The 17,295-nt window shown below is 40.8% G+C and overlaps 1 protein-coding gene across 2 annotated transcripts in view; it reads left to right on the top strand.

Annotated features, from left to right (window-relative positions):
* The window catches only part of THADA (THADA armadillo repeat containing), a 301,092-nt gene extending 285,251 nt beyond the window's left edge, over window positions 1–15,841 (top strand). The window contains exons 38-39 of one of the 2 annotated variants that reach the window (XR_007374802.1): window positions 101–206; window positions 15,547–15,841. The gene's annotated coding sequence lies outside the window, so the exon portion shown is untranslated. Of the gene's footprint in view, window positions 1–100; window positions 207–13,778; window positions 13,947–15,546 lie in introns of those variants that run through there. The other variant, XR_007374801.1, reaches the window with a different exon arrangement.
* Window positions 15,842–17,295: the final 1,454 nt, after the last annotated feature.

Genomic DNA, 17,295 nt, shown 5'->3' on the forward strand with positions numbered 1-17,295 from the left:
AGGTGAGCTAGAGATTTGTAATATCAGTACATTGTGCTAAGGGAAATTATAAAAGTGAATCACTTATTTAAGGCTGTCTACTCTGTTGTTATTATTTCAGAAAGAAACATAGTAAGATTATGCCAAAGCCACTCCTGTTTATGCAGAAAAAGGATTGTTTTGTGCCTTATTTTTTTTGTAAAGATTGAAGGCTTATCCACAAAATAGTAAGTATACATTGTTGCCCACTACTATGTGTTGCACAGTAATTTGATTTTTCTATGATTTAATTTGTTTGGAGATTGAAAGACTTAGCATATATATACTGCTTGGAAACAAAACAAAATATTTTAAACCCCAAGATGTTTGCTGTAGCTAGTATATTCTTTTTCTGTGCATGGGAGCTTGGTTGCTGGTATAGCTCTGCTAACATGATCTCTCTGTAAGCTGTGATTTCCTAGATCAGTACAACTTACATCAGAGTAGCTTACTCAGTTGATAAGTGTGGTTCTTTTCTAATTGGTGATAGTGATTTTTGCCCTGGAAAATGCTCTCATTTTTCAGTAGTGGATACTGCTAAAAGGAAGAGAGGGAGACACGTATTTAGACTGGCTAATGTATCTCTTCAGACTAAACAGAGACTTACAGAAAATAGTGAATCTGACAGAAGTTCATAAATAGCCCATCTACCCTCTCCTACCACCTGTCCCAAGTTAGAGAGAGTAAGTTGTCTTGGGGGAGGGCAACAGGGAAGCATGGGATATGGGAAGAGACAAGAGAATTGTGTCTGAATATAAGTAACTTTCTGACACTACATACATTTACCTTAAAAAAAAAAAAAAAAGTCACACATCAACATCTAACAAGCTATCCATCAAAGTGAGGTATAAGAAATAAAAGAAGTGTGTAGTAAAAGGTAATCACAATTTACAAAGAGTCTACTGTGTGGGAGGGTGAAGGAAGAAAAAACTCTGGAGGAGAGTATTGTGATTCATTTTGCAATAATTAATATGAAAGAGTCTTAATCAGTTATAAAACATAACCAAATTAATTAAATAACAATTGACATAAATTAACTGTACGTACTTGCACTTTTTATCTATTTTACTCCTGAGAGTTTTTTTATGAGCATCTACAAGATACAGGGATCTTTTGCTAATTAATTAACCAGTTGTGGTCCTGTTCTGTAATGCTGTGTAGCAAACTATAACTATTAGACTCTGGCCAAGCCATGCCCTCGCATTATCACTTATTTTTTTCATTGGTCTGCTATGGAAATCTTCCCTTATGAGTCCTGATCTGCTGTTAAGATCATCCTGAGTACTCACTTTTGTCTGCTGAGGGCATACTGTCTGGAACAAAAAATATTCAGCCTCTCTCATCGCATTAGATTGAGATCAAATTGCTTAGTGGTACAGTTTTCCAAAAAAGAATAGCAGATATTTGCAGGACAGCAGCTTACTGCTTTTTGCCAGCAGCATCTCACTAGTCTTCACAGATGAAGTGTGGAGTGTGGCATTGCATACCAAAGAGGGTGGTGGGGACTTAAGGCAAACTGGAAAATGGTTAAGGGCTCTTGACTATGTCACCTTTTTCCGGAGCTCAGAAATGATGCTACTCACCAACTGCAAGCAGAGGAGGGTGGCCCAAAGGGAGCATAACATGCAGCGCATGCAGCCACATCAGCCTGCATGTTTGGCAATCGTCTATAAAAGGGAGTAAGTCCAGAATGCAGCACAATGGTAGCAGTAAACACCAGTGGTAAAGTAAGACCTTTGCTTTAGAATGATGGGATGAAATCTTACTCTGTTGGATCCAGAATACCATCTATTAGCTGCAGAGATCATCTGCTTCTGGAGAATCAGGTACCTAAGCAGGAAATGAGGAGAATTTGAGAGTGGTAGGTAGTATCTTGTGGTCAATTCCCCATCTTCAGATTGTCAAGGTGCTCCTTCCATTTCATCGCAAATGTCTCTACTCCGCAGTCTGAAAATGTGTAGCCTGCTGATTTCCTGTAATGCCATCAATCATGGTAGGTTTTCTTGGGAACAATTGTGCTTTCATGTTTTAAGTCACCAGGTGTTGTTAAGGTATGCAAAAGATATGGGGATGTTGCTGGGAGTTGGGCAAGACCATGAGGAAAGAGAGGAACTTCCATTTGAAACTGCACTGCTGTGAGGGGTTCTGAAGCACAGCAGGCACGTTGCAGGACTAGGTCATAAGTTTTTTCTCAACTGTTCTATAGTTAGATGAACTGTTACCGTGTGGAGAAAGTTCAAATCTCAGCACCTTCTTAGTCCTAAATGCATGCTTTCTCCCTGTCATTCTGCCATGGCTTTCATAGGAGAAGGTCAAAGTGCAGGTATGAGTGTGGTGTGTGCTGTGCTTGGCATTGCCACATGAGACAGGCATCTGCAGTCTGTTTGTCCTGCACCACAGTTCAAATCCGTGATGCTTTCTGCATCCCCCTTTGCTCTTGGATTGTTTTTTTTTTTTTTCCCATAAAGTTATCTAAAGAGCTCCTGTGAAATCAAGTTCAGTGTAGATTGTGGGTTTTGCTCTCCTCCACTCCTATTGCTGACTGCTCCAGCAGTTCTGATCAAATACCAAGTTTGCTGTAGCTAAGACGCTTTATCAAGGGAAAACATGCTGTATGCAAAGCAAGTTGAAGTGCCCTCTTAAGAAATGAGGTTTGACTTTCTGTGATATCAAAAAGAGCATTAAACCAGTATTTAATCCATCCTGGGAAATCATATTTCACAATCTAATGCCTGAAGCCCTTTTCCTTTTGATATGAGGATCAGAATTTTGATCTCTCTCGTGGTTTGCCTAAACATTTTCTGTTAAATGACAGCAAGTTAATAAGTACAAAATAGTGGGTGGTTAAGTACCGTTTAGCAGGCCAGCGCTTTGCCTAAATGGGAAAGCTCTTTGTATAAGATAAGGAGTAAATTGGAAACTTTGAAATTAAATAGTGTAGCCGCATCTTGTAGACACTCCTGTTTTGGTATTAAATGAGCTAGGGTTATTTCAGCTTACAACTTACAAAGACTTTTAAACTCAGCAGTGAGTCTTATCCTGGAACAAAGGTCTATCCACATGAGTAAGTTTCATGAATGCATCTCTCGCTGCTCTTAGTGAAAAGAAAAAAGCCCACATATGCTACTTGTGAAGTGTCTCCTTCGATAACGTGTGATAATGTGGAACAATGGAGTGGGCAAGCTCGATAAGAATTTCCAGTAGCTTTATGCTGAGGGAAAGGAGCTATGATAGCTGTGCGGAGAGCAGTTTGTTGTAGACTGATGAAATGACAGCTTTTGTGACACGATGAGAGGGGAGCTGATACCTGAGTCAGTAATGGACTGCCAAAGCCAGGGTAGAATTATCATGCTGGAACACTGTTATGAAAGCTGTTGTAAGCATCATGTGCTCCTCTTGGGTGTAATGGTAAAGACGGTAGTAAGGCAGTGTCAGACAGAGGTGATGTTAGGATAAATGCTAGTACGGCTGTGCCTAAGGATCTTCTGAAATGCTAGTAAAAGTACTCCTGTAGAAATGTAAAGAAGCTTACAGTTACCCTTTTAAGGAGAGTATGGTATCTTCTGCAGTTAGACACTACATCACCCTTCCTCCATTGTTAGATGATCATGGAGTGATCATAATTGCATATCCTTAGTGTGGATATAAGCCATGCAAACTTTGAGAGATTTTAAAGCCTTTTGAATGTTTTCTTTAAGGAGAAACAATAATGAATCATAGAATTCTTAGAGTTAGAAGGGACTTTTAGAGTTCATCTAGTATGACTCCCTTGAAACAAACAGGGACATCCACAGCTCGACCAGACTGCCCAGGGCCTGATTCAGCCTCACCTTGAAAGACTTCAGAGATGGGGTATCAACATAATCTCTGGCCAACCTGTTACAGTACCTCACCATCTTCTCTGTAGAACTCGTACTACACAAATCACCACTCTTTAAGTTTGAATCTTATCACAACAGACCTTACTAAAGAGCCTGTCCCCTTCTTTCCTGTATCTTCCTATTAGATACTTCAGATACTATCTTTCTTTCTTTCTTTCTCCAGTCTGACCAGCCCCAGCTCTTTCAGCCTAATCCTCATAGGAGAGGTGTTCCATCCCTTTGCTCATTTTTGTTGCCCTCCTCTGGATGCACTCTACACAGGTCCACGTCTCTCCTGTGCTTAGGACTCCACATCTGGATGCAGTACTCCAGGTGAGGTCTCACCAGTGCAGAGCAGAGGGGCAGGGTCATCTCTTTCAACTTGCTGGCCATGCTGCTTTTGGTGCAGCCCAGGATCTGGTTGGCTTTCTGGGCTGTGAGGGCATGTTGCTGGCTCATGTCCAGCTTTCTATCCACTAGTACCCACAGGTTCTTTTCAATGGCAGGACTGTGCTCCACCCTTTTATTGCCCAGCTTGTATTCATAGTGGGGGTTGCTACAACCCAGGTGCAAGATCTTGCATTTGGATTTTTTGGGCATAATGATATTCTTCTGCACCCAAGCCTGCTCAAGTTTGTCTAGGTCCCTCTGAATGTGTTGACTGCAACCTGCAGCTTGCTGTCATCAGCAAACTTGCTGAAGGGTGCACTCAACCCCCTCTGCTGATGTCAGTGATGAAGATATTAAAGAGTACTGGTCCTAGCACTGAACCCTATGGGAGACCACTTGTTACTGCTCTCCATCCAGGCATTGAACCATTGACTGCCAGCCACTCTATGGACTTGATCCTGCAGCCAGTTCTTTGTCCTTTGAACAGTCCACCCATCAAATTCATATCATATCCTTCTAATTTGGAGAGAAGGGTGATGTGGGGTACCTTGTCAGAGGTCTTACTGAAGTCCAGATAGATGACATCAGTGGCTCTTCCCTTGTCCTTTAGTGGCACCATGATAAAAAAGCTGCTAGGTTGGTCAAGCAGGATTTGTCCTCGTGAGGCCATGCTGGTTCACGAACTGGGGTATATCTTGAGTTCAGGCACTTAATAAACAATACCTATAAGTCCTGAATATTAATAGTACCAATCAGCAGAATAAAGTGTCTTGGCTCACTGTTCTTCTTTCTAGATCAGCCTGTTCTCTAGAGGTCTCTGTCAGATGTTTCTCCAAAGTATTGCCACAAATCCTTCCCCCTCTGTTGCAAATAGATTACCATGCTTTTCTGGTCAACTCTTATACATGCAAGGCTCCAGCAGACAGCTTACAGTCTCTGGCTTTGCCATTTTCTTCCTTCATCTGACACATAAGTTTGCTTATAAATCCTGTGGAAAACTGCTCAGGCTGCCTGACTTGGTTCCTATTTGCAGCTTCTTCATGGAATGTCTTACTAGTAGTTTATATTGTCCGAGTTTCTTATTTTGTTAAAAGTTATGCTACTCTCTCCGTCTGTATTGCATTGTATTTGCCTGCTTCAGTGGGCATAACAACTGTGCTTCAGCATAGCCTAACTGCTCAAGGTGAACAGGAAAATACTTAAGGCCTTATATTAGGCAGAAGAGTGTAGTGTCTTCTATTAGGATTGGGGCAATCATATGGGAGCTGATCTTTTACAGACAAAAGGGGATTATATTGCAACAGCTTACAATTTAAATGTTGCCAGAGTATTACAGGCTTCCTCAGTGCTTGCTAAGCAAACGAGTTCACTGGTAAGGAAAAGGAAGGTGCATTAGGAAGTTTCCAGATTGTTCTGCACCGCATTGTGGGGTGGAATGAAAAGGTCCCATACAGCTCCATACCTGCTCCTGGGAGAAATTTCACTAGCTCAGTGGGACTCTGCTCGGAAAGTGACACCTGGATATGTTGTTGCGTATGTGTAGATGAATTACAGATGGATTAATATCGGTGCTGCAAGGATGAATGCCTGCACCGTGGTGCTATGTCTTGACTGACTCTGCAACTTGCATCAGCAGACTGAAGGAAAAAAAAAAGTTACATTATAAAAAGAAAATTAAAACATTTTCCTTTTTTTTTTTTTTCTTTTCAAACTGACCCAAGAAGGTCTAAATTAAGTTGGCAGGTTCAAGTGTGACTCAACTCATTGTTTTCATTCTCTCCTTTTGGCAGCCTTTGCTAATTCCAGATGTTAGTTCTCTAACCACATGGAAAAAATTCTTATTGAAAAGGAGGGGTGGGGAAGAGGGTGAGAGAGAGGGAGAAACTGTTTTCCTGCATTTGGTACATTTTTAAAGCAATGATGATATTGCGTAGACAGTGTTAATGTGCAGCAGGCACTGAAACTAGCTGGAGGCATGCCCGGGAGGAGACAGCCCCAAGATAAAAGCCTCTGTGTTATAGGGGAGGAATAAGAAGAAAGCCAAAAGCAGCTATTTCAACAAAATGGTGTTCTGTCATTCTAGGACTCATTTGTTGGGAATTGTAAGGGCAGGACAAATGGGGAATTTAGCGTGACCCACTGTACTGGGGAAGCTTGGAGAGTGATAGTATCACGTCAAGGAGGGAATGACTTTTTCTTGCACTGTGATCACAGAGGAATATATGTTTAACTCATAAATAATGCCTTACTTTGAATGGAAAAAGGATTTGTATTATCTTAGACAGTGTGCTCTTAGAGCATATGAATCCACTTATTTTGCTTGACTTACCTAGCATTGTGCAGCTTAGGGACAAATTGAACACTTCCTAATTTAATATAGCATGTAAGCTCTTGTGTATTGCTGTAATGTTATGTTGCAAGGTGGTTGCAGACTCCCCTTTTGTACTCTTGAGGTATCCTTCAGGATTTGACAACTCTAGTGGGTCTGAACCAAACCACCCCTGTGCTGCAGGGGCTAAAGGGCAGTCCTTTCTACAGTTCATAGCACAAGGTGAAAACAAGAAGTTATGGACTGAAGCATGTAGGAATTGTGTCTCCTGGCAATGCACAACAATATTTGGCAGAGGAAAGTGGAGTTCCCAAGCTCACTTCCCACCGAAGGAAAACATCTGCTCCCAAGCTCTGGAGCAAAGCTACACCTTGTGCCACCATCAGTGCTTGCCCTTCTGTCTGAGCAGGACACCTGAGAGCATAAGCATGTGAGCTTAGGACGCTCCACAAATAAATATTGTACAGAAGATCACCCATTGACCTGTTGAGAGCTATCGTACAGGGTACCATAATCTTATTAATAGAAGCTGGTTTAGTGAATACACAGTAGCAGGCTCAGAACAAAGTGTGCAGGAGGAAAGAGCAACGTGCTTTTGAGAACCGTGAGTTTTCTTTCTTAAATGAAGCTTTTACATAAAGGACCTCCTTATAAGACCAAGTTTTGGAGTTTCTTATTCTTAGGGGAGAAAAATCCCTTTTTCTATAAAAAGAGAGGCCAGCCTGCATCTAATTGATTAGCTCACTATAGTTTACTTTTTTTTTTTTTTTTTGCTGATTCTGTTTTTTTTTTTCCCCACAAAGCACAAGATGCAGTAAGATGATATGATGCTAGCAAAAAAAAAAAAAAAAAAAAAAAAGAGGGGTTTTCTGTCTGTAGGTGGTTCTGTACTGAGAGTCCAGAGAGAAAAAAGTAATGCTCTGTTACATCTTTTGTTGGTAAAAGTAAGAACTGTTACTGGAAAATACTGTTTTGAGATTAGCTGGTGGTAAGCCATGACTAATGCTCATTGTGTCACTGTGTGCTTGCTTTTGGGTTACTAGGTCTCCCTCCAGCCCCCTCACTTGTTTCACGTAGCTGACAGCCTGCCGAAAATTGTACTGTCAGGTCTTCAGTACAGGGACTGCTTTTTCAAGATTGTCTGCGTATTGCTTAATGCAACGGGGGTTCTGGCTCAAGACTGAAGGCTTTGGGCATTAGCATAGCAAAAATAGTAAATTCAGTATTGGTTCTTGGTTGCGTTGACCTTTGCAGCCTCTGGGTCACTTCAGTTTTGGGACTCTGGGGACACAGAGCCAATGTTGGGTTTCATTCAGGGAGTAGAAGCCAAGTCTCCAGCCATGTTCATTGTGAAGTTTTCAAAATGGAAAACAATTGTTGATTCAAGTCCAAGATATTTTCTGGCTCTGGTAATCTTGTGTTCAGCATGATCACAATTAAATACATTCAATATTGGGTTTAGGGGCTTAGTGGGTTGTATTGTGTTAGAAGCAAGAGAAAACAATACATTTGTTACTGGTTTTTGTTTTATTTACTTAGTAGGGCATTTACTTACTTGGGGTTCTCTGGTTTTGTGGGTAACCCTAAGGATCTTATTGCAAAGCTAGCAATGATTGCTTTACTTTTCAGTAAAAATAAAAATGTGAAAGGCCACACAGCTATTATCTCCATGTATTTCAGATGGAACATGCCCTACTAGGCTCCTTCTGGCACATTAACAAAAAACTCTGTCCCACTTCCCCAGATGATCAGCGATAAGATACTGTGCTGGGAAATGATGTGATGATACAATAGCTACCGGCTAAGGAGTGCTTGTTCTAGCATTGACTTTTGGTGAACTATTCTGGACCAGATTCAGGCAGGACTACTGCAGACAACAGTAGCTACAAAGTTATAACAAGCATATATTTTTCCCAGAGCATACGAGAGCTTGCCAGAAGGGTTCACCCAAAGCTAGACAAAACATTCTTGGCAACGTTGCCTCTGGTTTGGGTTGCTTCCTTCTGTGTAATGTAGGAAGACAGTATAAGAGCTACACTGCCTGAAAGGAAGATCTAAAGAATTAAGTGTCCCAAAAGAGAAAATTAATTTTGTTCTGTTTCAAGGGCGCATTTGAAAAAAGTATTTGTTTACCTTGGTGACGCCACTTAAAAGAAACCATTAAACTATTTGGATTTTCAAGCTCCCCTTGCAAGAGGCAAGGTAAAGAGTATACTTTTGAGGTCAAATGAGTCTACTGAAATATCAGCCTGGCAAAAGCTGCCAATATTATTGCTAACAGTATTTAAATGCATTTCTGTAATGTGGTTCATCTAGGTCTCCATACTTGGTCTGTAGGTAGCTGTTTCCTTCAGCAGCAATCCAGGAGATTCAGGAGGTTGATAGTGATATAAAAAGAATGCATTGTCACCCATCTGATATGTGAAAATAAAAGCAAATAGGGAATGTGCGATCTTTAGACAGTGTTTAGACTTGTAATTAAAAACAATACTGATTTACAATCATGAAGTTACCTCAGAACTGCTGCTTAAGATTTTAGTTATAAAGGAGAAGCTAAGCATGCTTGGTCGCTCATCCGTGAGGACAGTTGTCCTAATTTATAGATGAAGAGATAGGAGGATCAATAGTGTCAAGCACAGAAGAGATATTAAATTGGGTTGAGTGGAACCTGAAGGTCCCCGAGGTTTGTGATGAATACATTCAGTCAGTGGAACAGGACTTTATTTCATCATTTCATGTGGCTCTTCTTATTTCTTACATATGTGGAAAGTCAAAGTGAAATGTCAAAGTGGAAGGAACATAAGGCGTTCTGTTTTGTTTTTAATATGAACTTAATAAATGCGTATGCATAACAGCTGTAATGTCACCTGTAGCTGTTGGTCAAAAAGCATATGGAAGATAATTTTGAAGTGTTTTCTGCTATGCTTAGCAGTTTCAGGGTTTTTTTGATTTGGTGGAGTGCTTTGCTGTCTTGACTGTGCAAGGTGAACTGGATGGGTCAAAGAGGCCCAGATTTCAGCCTGATACTTCGATTAGGCCTCCCAACTTGCTAATACTGGAAACATTTTCCTTTTACGTAGGTTTTAATATTACTTTGATTCTTCCAACCAACACTGTTTTCTGTCCATGAGTGGTTGTATTTGTGTCGTGATTGAAGTAATATCTGTAGATTAGATTGTACCTGCAAGAATTTTAGAGGTTATCACCTTTTTGTATATCTGTCATTCACTCTTGTTCATACAAGCAACCAAACACCTACACAGAATCGAAGCATGTTTGAGGTCGGAAGGGACCTTTGGAGGTCATCTGGTCCAACTCCCTGCTCAAATAGGGACAAGATCCTTCTCTTTGGTCATTAATCTTTCTCTTGGTTTTCAAGGCCAACAAGTGGACCTCTGAAGCAAACACATGTATTAGTGTGTGTAATGTAAGCATGCCCTGAGAAAGTAAGTGCCAAGTATGTTTTTGCAGAAGACAGTATGTGGTCAGTATGTGTACAAATGTTACAGGGAGAAGACTGGCCCTTTGAAAGCCTCTTAAAAGTATAGTTTCAACTGATTATCAAGTTATGCAGAAACTGATGTTATCAAATGCTGAGGAGTAGACAGGCTAGATGGAGATTTCAAACACGCTTTACTTTCTGCATTCAAGGGGTCCTGCCAGAAGTAAGACTGTCTGAAAGTAGTGTGACTATTTCTGGCAATAGTTAGTTTTGAAATACTTGACATTTTCAGCAGTTTTCAGTTGACTCAGGCAGAGAAGTCTTTAGTTAATGAAAGTATTTAAGGACAGTACGGGAAGCTCCAAGCAGCAGTGAATAACAGTTCATCTAATAATGAATGTAAAGCAGCATGTTTTTCAATAGAAGAGGGAAAAAAGAACAATGGAAAGTGATGATGACTGCTGTAAGACTGAAGGATGACTTTTTTTCCACCCTGGATAGTAGAGGAGTCTTATCTGAGGTGAGTTTATGACTTGAGAGAATGAGATGCAGTATATGAAAATGGAAGATGCAGAATAATTCTCAGTGGTTAGACTCTGAGGGGCCAACACAGATGACAAGCGGGATGGAACATGGAGACTTACAAGCCCTATTGCATTCAGTATCCGTCATTTTCTCTGCTCTTTGTTGGCAGTCCTTTATAGAGGTTGCCAGTTGAGGTTGTCACAGCTGTACCTGCCTTAACAGACACAGGTGTGATATGAAGAGTAGCAGAAAGCTGAGCTTCAAATGGAAATCTGTACCTAATTGAGGGAGAGTGCAATAATATAAATACAAGAACAGTTCCTGTATTTCTGCCTCTGTCAGTGGTTAGGAACAAGCTAAAAGAGCGGGCAGACTTACAGTGATGATTTTTTTTTTTTTGTTTGCTCAGTTGTCAGTTGTCTCTTGCAATCCTGAGACAAAGGTAGTTTGTAGACCTTGGTGGATCACTCTTAGGTGGTTTTGTGCAATTGCTTTTGAACTGGTTTAGTCTTGATTTCTGCAGTATCCTGTGGCAATGTGTTCCACAGCTGATTAATAACTAGTGCAAGAAATGGATATTTTGTCCTTATACTGGACCAACATTCTGACAGGTACACTTAATGTGCCTTTATTTTTGCATCACTTGCATCTGCAGTAAAAAACAGTTTGTTTTCAGATAAATACCCTGATATGGGTTTTCCGCATGGCCTCCCATAGAAATTCTAGAAAGTGATTTCCATCAGTTGTGTTGGTTAGCACTGTGGGATGTGGCATAGCAAGGAGGATGGGACTTACCACTGCTGACATCTGCACGTCCTCATGAGAGAGTATTTAGTTACTGGGCTCTTCAGCACTGTCTTTAAAGTAAGCTGACTGGTTAGGCATTATTAGGTATAGCTGGTGAAGGGCATTGTTGACTTCTAGGAGGCTATGGCAAGACTCCATTGTTGTGCTGGGCAGTCAGGGCCCATGAACTCAGTAAAACCAGCATCTCTTAGACATCTGGGATCTGCATCATTAACAACCAGCACAGTTTATCTTAAATCTGCAACTGTGGCTCATCTGAGTATTTGTAAGAGGAAACAACTCAACATGTCTAAGAACTTTCAAGATCAGACCCATAATACTGGTGCTGCTAGATTTAATCTGTGTTTGACTTTCATTTCTAGAGAACTACACTGGCATAACTACTTTGGTGATTTCTGCCAGCCTAATACTGTTGCTTTTTATGACGGACAATGTAGGTCTTCCTGTTTACTTTCCCAAATAAGATGTCAGTCAAGTAACCTTTTAGGAAATACTGCAGGTCACTTCTATAGCGTACCTCACTGCATGGAAACATTTATTACCAGGATGAATGATATTCTTAGATATTCATGGGAAATAAACAGCAATAATCCTGACAGGAGGTGTTGGCAGAATGAAGTGTGAACAGGAAGTGATTAAAGATAAAAGACCATCTCAGGAGTTACCTTTAGTTTGCTGTGTGATTGTAGGTGTGGTTAAAAACAGGTCACAACAGAGCGTAATGCCTGCCAACAACAAAGCTGATTGTGGATCCAAAGTTCACTCATCACTCAAGCTAGATTGATATTACATAACCAGACTGATCACACTGAATAAAATTATTGGTGCTTAACATATGCTTTTGAGCTTTAGCTTTGTTTCAGTGTAGGCAGAAACATATGTCATGTCTCATAAGTAAAGCTGTAATGACTACTAGATAAAGTTTCTAAAATATTTAGCGTTAAAACATTTACCTTCATTTTCATTGCAATTATGCACTGAATGAGGCAGGAGTCCAGGCTAAAACAGCGTGTAATCACGTAATAGGGACTACCTCATAATGACAAGGAAGGCAAATGATGGTTGCACCATCTACGTTCATTAGTGTATTTCCCAACCTCTTAGTTTTGCGTTGGTTTGGTGTTTTGTTTTGTTTTTTTTTTTTTAAACCAAACTTAGTCCTTGTGGCTATCTTTTGTTATAGCTTTAGTGTATGTTTGAAGTTAATACTTTAATTACTGTCTAATACAGAAAACTATGCATATTAGATTATCAAAGCATTGTTGACTGGTATCAATCTTGTGTCCGTCTTAATTTGTGAGAATTTCTCATTTATGAATAACAGGATATGTGTGACAAATGTGGGCTATTTATTTTGTGCATGTTATCTTGCTTGTCTGTGCATACAAAGCCTGAATCCCTGGACTTTGGAAAAAGAGAGAGAAAAGATTAAATCATGAGCAATACTTATGTTTCAGTAGATCTCTCTGAAGTTTCCCATCTGCTTTACAGCCAGGCATTGATAACTCCTCCACAATAATTTTGCAGCTCACCTGCCTTGGCGACCAGCACCCTGTCCTGTCTCCAAACACTCTAAGTCAAAGTAAAAGGGAGATATTTTCCCATGGGGAGCAGGATGTACAGGAATTGCATGGGATATGCTCTACCCACAAATAAGTAGCCTTTATCTGAGTCTTGTCATTTACATTTCAAATGATCAAGAGATGAGTGGACTACTCAGAGTAATTACAGCATGCATATGTAGCAGGATAGCTTGCAGATCTCAATGTGAGCATTCCTTAAACTGGAGGTTGCGGTGAGAAGGGGAGATGGAGAGAGGTGATCTTAACATTCTGTACTCACACCCATCCATGCTGAGGGCTCTCTGATTCCTTCTCTCAGATGGAGAGTGATTACCTCTCTTCCTTATTCCTACCCTTTTCTATCCCCGTTGTGATTCCTTTGTGCTGGTGTTTGGCTTTGTTGCCAGGTCTCAGCTTGCTCAGTCTTTTCGTTTGCTTGCCTAGGTTTAATCTTCTTTGAAAGGTCAGCATTGTACTAAAGAATGATGAGCCCTGTGTCAAGCACTGGTGTTTGAGGCATTCTGCAGTATGGGAAGTTCACCATGTGGTGCTCCTCATTAACAACAGCAGCCAAGCTCACTTGGAGCAGAATACATTACTTATGCAAGTTTTGTGTAAGATCCTCAGCAGAACAATTTAGACACGATCACTGAGCTAAGAGGGTGGTTCCAGGATGTACGTACATAACCACTTGTTCTTAAAATAATAGCTGAACAAATCAGCAGTAGGCAAGCAAAAGGAGCAGACTAGTTAGCTAAGCAAATTTTTTTGTTGATGAATCCCTTAGAGGCACTGCCCTGCTCGTGATGAAAAAAGCCCCATCTCCTTTCTTTCCTACTCTGCAGAGAAATTTGCTTAGACACCAGAAACGTTGCTGCGTTACCTCACCTGGAGAGGGAGTAATTGTTTGGGACACATATGATTTGCTGTTCAAATTCCAGCTCCTCCCTGGGTAGGTCTGTTTACTCTAAACTGTTGGCTGGGTTTGGGTCTAAGGGCACTAGCACACACAAATGGCAAACAGGTTTTACTTGACAGAGGGCTTCACAGTGGGGAGGTTGGAGGCAAGGTGCAAAGCCCCAGCAAATGAAAGACATAAAAAATGAAGCAGCGTTGCTATGTTTAGAAGTTTTTAAGTATCCAGCTTGCTGTTTCTTTTACTCACAGCTTTGAAGGAAGTCTGGCTTAAGAGGAAAAGAATTGCTAGATTGCTTCTGGTAGATATGTATCTTTGCCCAGGCTTTCTCACTCAGTACTTCCCCATGTTGCTTCCCTTATGTATTACACAAGGCTAAGTGACTTTATCCTTGGCACTTTCAACTCTGGATAGGATAGGAAACATCAGAGCAAGGACTGAACTGTTCTTCAGTAGTTCTAGAATTTAAATACTAGCTCTGGGTCATCCTTGTGATTTATTTTTTTTTGATTGTAGATGTACATGTATCTTTGAAAACACAGAACAGAGTTACCACATGAGTTGTCAATTGTTCATTAACTTAATATTTTATTTTCTTGCCAGCCCTGATGAGTGTGTGCTGTCAAAGCCTCTGCTCTGCTTTTCGTTCTGCTGGGGGCTTAGTGACAGTGGAGCCTGAGAAATGTTTCCATGTAGGCATGGTGTTGTAGAAGTTGCCCAAAACATGGTGTGGTTCCAACTGCACTTGAAAAAACAGCTGTTGACTCCAAGTCTCATCCTTGCACCTGCTGCTACCTGGCCCAGCACCTCCTGGTGCTGCCCCAGGCAGTGCTTACACCTGCATCCCTTAAATTAAGGCTAGGATTTTACTAAGAGAACAATGGTTTGGTGAATTTTCTGCTCCCAGGATGTGAAGTGAAATAGAGATGACTTACTTGGTTAAAAGGACACAAGCTGCAACCAGAATGAGGTGTGAGATGGCAAGCAAGACAACAGCTATGTTATTTGATGTGAATAATATGGAAAGTCCATTAAAAATTCAGGCAATTGAAGCTGAGTAGAGGTTATGTGGGAAGAGCATATTTGGGGAAAACTTTGTGGCCCGGTGTGAAATTACAAATTAATTTGCTTCAGATGTGTTCAGTGATCTGTACCAGCTTCCAGTGGAAGTTCTGGATTTGAAATGTGCTGTATGGAAACTCATGGCACATGAATCCATGAACGTCTTTTAGATTTCCTTTTGATGAGAACTAATATTTGACGAAAAGAGCTATGTTGGGTCCAATGCTTGCTATAATGAGTTGTTGGTATGTAAAAAAAAAAAAATAATAATAATAGTGAGAATGATGAGAATGTGTGTGGATGATAGGATGGGAAAGTCAACAGCTGAAGAGACATTGCTTTGAGAAAAGAGTGATCTTGGACTGAGGAATAGGAAGGTAAGGATATTTCCTGGGGCATGGTGTCATAATGTAGATTGGGTCAAAGCAGAGTCATGGTGCTGTGAAAAGGGGAAGATCCTGTCCCCACCACTTATGTTGGTTCCAGCTTCTGCGGTACTGGCAATCACCATGTGCTGATTTCTGTGCATGATGGATTGCCCTATGGAATAGTTCAGCTTCTAAAATGACAGGAACCTGGTGCATGGTTTTCTTATTGTTTCTTTCTTTTTTTTTTTCCTTTTTCAATAAATGAAGTTCACTGTTTGAAAGGAAGAGTGGATGTGGGAGCTAGCGCCCTGGGAAAAGGGACTGTGCCACATGGCTGGGCAGGGTGGAGGTTGACATTTGCCTTCTGCAGCCCTGACTTGTTGCATCAGCACTGATTCAAGATGGAAACCACCAAAAGGGTTGGCAACGGCTGTGAAGGTGCACCTGTCCCCATCCTGACTCCAGAAATGTCTCAGGAGAACAAGCACTGTGAACTCATGTTGCATGGAGTTCCCAGGTCATCCAGACTGCTCCTGTTACCTCTGCTTCTTTCTGCTGTGTGCCCTGCCTTGTCCTCATGCTGATTTGTGAGATGTCTACCAAATTTTAGTGACCTCTCTGGTACTTTTATTTTTATTCTAATAAAAACTGGTGTTTTTGTTTAACTGATGTTAGAGTGGATTTCATCATGCTAGCTTATGGCTGGTGTTTCAAAGTTTGAAAGCTGGTGGCAGAACTAATGTCTAAGACATTTATAATTTTTTCTGGGGAAAAAAAAGGAAAGGATCATTTATAACTTATGTGAGTCACTGCTTGATACTCAAAACCATGTACTATAAATATTTTTATTAAAGAGAAGTTTGTATCTGTTCCCCAAGAGCACTGCAGTCCATCCAGCAGTTGAACTGGTATTTCCGTTGTGGAGATGGATGCTCTTCTCTGGAGAGGCCTTTCTTTCTCCTCCAACAGTATGTATAAGGGATATACAAAGCCAGCTAGTCAAATGGATTAGAAAGCACTGCACCACATCAATGGGACCTATTGTTTGTGTTGTTGAGAAAAGATTCTTAGTTAAGAAAGAAAGAAATGCCTTCCCTGTAATCGCAACTAACTAACGAGAAGACCCTAGTGTAGTTTTTGTGTTTTAAAAGGCTTTGACAAAAGATGTTTTGGACTCTTGGATTAGTTTAGGTTTCACCCCCCCTCCTCAGAACACTTGATCCTAAAGGATTTGCCTGAGTCATGGATTTTTACTGGGCTTGTTAACTCTTTTTTTTTTTTTTTTTTTTTTTTTTTTTTTTTTTTTTTTTCAGCTAGTGGAATAAAGAAATCCTTTGGGGAGAAGCACTCACTGGGGATTAGCTGCAAGTGGACCCAGCAGCTTGGTGGCTCCCCAGAGGGTTGACCTCTGACTCCTGGGTCAGATGCTGACTTGTCTTTCGCCTCCTGGCTGAGCAAGCTGAAGGCTCCCAACAAGTGTTTGCTCTGTCCTCACTAGTTTCCCTCTGTGCAGAGATGGGCAGTGCAGGAGATGGGTTCTGTGTTATCACAGCTGCTACTCCACGAAATTGATAAAGTAGATAGAATATCAAAGGCTATAGTGACTGTTATTGGAAGGAAAACATAACCTGTTTTACCACCTAGGGGGACCTGCCTGATTTGCTCCTCTATAATTTCAGAGCTTATTTTCCAGTGTGGTTTTTCCTGCACAGCAGTGGTTCTTCAATTCATTACAGAGTTGAAAGGTGTAAAGAGTGGCTTTTGGAAAGTTTCTGCTATGGATGGTAACTCTACCTAGGCCTGATGGTATCACGGATGGTGTGGTGGTGGCAGAGAAAGGTATCAAGGGAGCTGCTTGCACAAGCTATAACTGCTGTATATTAATAGAACTCATTTCCTTTGGCTAGGAAGTTAGAAGCAATGTGGGATGCAAAGCGCTGTAAGAAGAGAAGCAAAGTTTAAACTGAAACCTTGTATGTAATGCAGGTTAGATTTTTTGTGTAAGGCTAATATGTA

Source organism: Lagopus muta, chromosome 2 (assembly GCF_023343835.1).
Source record: "Lagopus muta isolate bLagMut1 chromosome 2, bLagMut1 primary, whole genome shotgun sequence".
In the NCBI taxonomy this organism is placed as follows: domain Eukaryota; kingdom Metazoa; phylum Chordata; class Aves; order Galliformes; family Phasianidae; genus Lagopus; species Lagopus muta.